The sequence below is a fragment of the Euphorbia lathyris genome, chromosome 3 (assembly GCF_963576675.1).
Source record: "Euphorbia lathyris chromosome 3, ddEupLath1.1, whole genome shotgun sequence".
NCBI classification, from domain to species: Eukaryota; Viridiplantae; Streptophyta; class Magnoliopsida; order Malpighiales; family Euphorbiaceae; genus Euphorbia; species Euphorbia lathyris.
In genome coordinates, this window is record NC_088912.1 from 68,177,994 (window position 1) to 68,181,571 (window position 3,578).

Here is a 3,578-nt window from a genome sequence, read left to right on the forward strand (position 1 = left end):
ATGCCATGTGGGTGATTTATGGACTTTCTCTCTCTAGATTTTCTCTTTCTTTTTCTTTCTCTCTTAATTGAGCTCTCTTCAATCTAAACTTGTCCCTCTTAACTTGGGATTTGGAACCCTTATTCACAGGGGCTCGAATCCTAAAAAGGTTGGGGGTGGGGGGGGGGGGGGGGGGGAGGGACTGACGGTCCAACAATTGGGGGCTGTAAGAGGACGGCCATGAGGGAAGACCCCTAAAGGAGGCGGGGGAGGGTCCCCCAACCTGGGGTCGTTTACCCCTCCCAAGGGACTGCATTTTCCCCAAAAGAGAACTTAGGCTCTTCCAAGGAGGCTCAGTCATCTCTTAGGGGACAAAACAAACTCAAAAAATTTTAATGCTAGATAATTTTATGATACTATGACTCTTACGACATCAAACAATTGGGCTTTCTATACATTTCAAACCTTCTGAGCCTCCAACTGGTCCCATTGATAGCATGTCCTTAGGACTCGATGCTTCTTTCTTATTAGGTACATTGCGTGCATCATAAGGACCGTAAATCCGTACTCACATCGCTCAAGGGCCAAGCGACGTGCAAATGGTACTAGGCTATGAGTGATGTATACATAACTATTCCCACGTCTCCTAGTAACATGGAAAGTAGAGGCATGTACATCGGGGCTAAAAGGGACTGAACGTGTTCATGTTCCTGTGATGATGCAATGAAAAACTTATAAATCTTTAAAGTTTTAACAATTAGTTGTTTTCGATGTTGTACAAGTTTTAAATACATCGGCTTTAACTAATTAGATAATTAAAGAAACAATTGCTTCATATTCTCAAAGTTTTCTTAAGTTGCCAAGTACTAAGTGAGAAGGAATCATTTTTCCTCGAGACCATTAAAGATTGTAAAAAAAATAGAACTCAAGATGATAAACTCTTACTTTTTGAATCTCCTTCGTGAAATCAAGAGACACGGTAACTTGAAAAGTATTAGTTAATTTGTTTCTTTAATTAACTACTTTAGCTAAAATTTCTGTGTTCAACTCCTCACAAGAGTCACCACTATGAGCTGTTGGACGCTCGCGTGCTGAATCTTTAAGTTCTTTCGAATAGTTACTTTCGAGGGACAGTAAGCAGGACATCATGTAAATATTGCTTATGATGTGATATTGGTTATGAAAGAGAAATAATAACCAAATCAACAAGTTTTCCCGATCTATCTTAAGGAATTAACATCATCAAATAACAAGCATAATTGGTGATAACAAACCAATCCCAAAGAATTAAAGACAATGAAAGGAGATCTAACCTTACACCTTCGAATAATTAAATTGGAACTTGAGTGTTTGGCGATTCACAAGTACCTTACCAAAATACTTGTTCACGATCAAGATAATATTGCAACAATGATGACCCGATCTCTCAAGCTTACAATAAAGAATTCAATCCCGGATTGAAAATAATTCCCAAAAGAAAAGAAGAACTTTTGTTCATAAAAATATTGATGTCTGATTTATGAAAATAATGAAGAATACAAGCCTTTATATAGGCTACAAAAGAAACCTAAACCTAAACTAAAAAGGAAGTTGAATCCTAGTGCACCAAGGTAAAAGAAATCATAATTAGACGAGGAAAAACATTAAATTCGTTTTTATCCTTTAGAGCCAATTTCAGCCCACTAATTAACATTATTTGGGCCTTTTAATTAGCTAGAAATAAGCACAATCAAACCTATAAGGTTATAACATTAATTTTAAGGGAAAATTACACAGAAATTCATCTTTTAGAAACTATTTACAACTATATCAAGTCATAATTTTGAATTATGTCAAACTAGTAAAATCAGTACTTTTAATATATTTTAAGGGTTAGAATTTATAAATTAGAAGTCTAAGATATATTTTTTAGGGTTTATCCTTTATGAATTGAAGTCTAGAACTTTTAAATTATGGTGTAAAATCATAATATATAAAGAATAATGACATATTAAGAATTAAATTTAGTAATATGACTTAGTTGTAATTTTGTAGTTAATTATGATATTCATGTAATTGACCCTAATTTTAATGAGTCCCAATGGGTTTTGCACATGCCAAACACATGCAAGTCCAAAGCTTCTCTTAAAACATGATCAACCTTTTTACATATCACTATTATGGGCTTGGGCTTGGATACAACACAAAAATACACCATCTTTAATGACTTCGCTAGAATCCATTCATTGCTTAAAGAAGCTCAAGATGAGTCCATTAAGCATTTGTTGGTCTTTCTTTGCATGATTCTTCGTCATAGGTCCAATTGACAGCTCCAATGGATCCCTCATGCTTCTACTGGGCTCCTTAACTCCAAGATCCTTTGTTCCATGCTCTTGTGCTTTTGATATCACATCATTCCCTCTCTCTTGAAAAGGATTTGTCCTCAAATCTTCATCTCCTACATCAAACAAAGATAAACCAGCCACATTAAAAGTTGCATGCACACTATACTCACCTGGCAAGTCGAGCTTGTAGGCATTATCCCCAATTCGTGCGACTACTTGAAATGGACCATCACCTTTAGGATGTAGCTTTGATTTTCTCTGAGCGGGGAACCTTTCCTTTCGCATATGCTACCACACCTAATCACCGGGTTCAAATAGAACACATTGTCGACCCTTGTTAGCTTGCTTTGCATAATGCTCATTCTTCTTCTCCAGTTGTTGTTTCACTTGTTCATGTAACTTAAGCACCATTTCTGCCTTTTTCTTTCCATCTAAACTTTTCCTTTCATCAACAGGCAAAGGGATCAAGTCTAATGGTGTCAATGGATTAAAACCATAAACAATTTCAAATGGTGAAAAGTTAGTAGATGAATGCATAGCCCTATTATAAGCGAACTCAATAAATGGTAGGCATTCTTCCCATGACTTAAGATTCTTTTGAATGACTGCCCTAAGAAGTTGTCCTAAAGTTCTATTTACTACTTTGGTTTGACCATCAGTTTGAGGGTGACAAGAAGTAGAAAACAACAGTTTAGTCCCCAATTTAAACCACAAAGTCTTCCAAAAATAGCTTAAAAACTTAGGATCTCTATCACTAACTATACTCTTTGGCATCCCATGCAGACGAACAACCTCTCTAAAGAACAAGTTAGCAATATTAATAGCATCGTTAGTTTTATGGCATGGTATGAAATGTGCCATCTTAGAAAAGCGATCTACAACCAAAAATATGGAATCATTACCTCTCTTAGACCTAGGTAAAGCCATCACAAAATCCATGGATATATCAGTCCAAGGTTCATTCGGCACAGGTAATGGAGTGTATAAACCATAAGGCATGACTCTAGACTTAGCTTTCTTACAATTAATACAACTAGCACATATTCTTTCCACATCACGTTTCATATGAGGCCAAAAGAAATGTTCAGAAATCATCTCTAACGTCTTAGCAACTCCAAAATGCCCCCATCAAGCCTCCACCATGGGCTTCCCTCACAAGCAAATCTCTATGTGAACATTTAGGCATGCATAATCGATTATCTCTAAATAAGTAGCCCTCATGTCTATAAAATTTTCCAAAAGCAGTAAGTTCACAAGCTTTATAAATAGATGCAA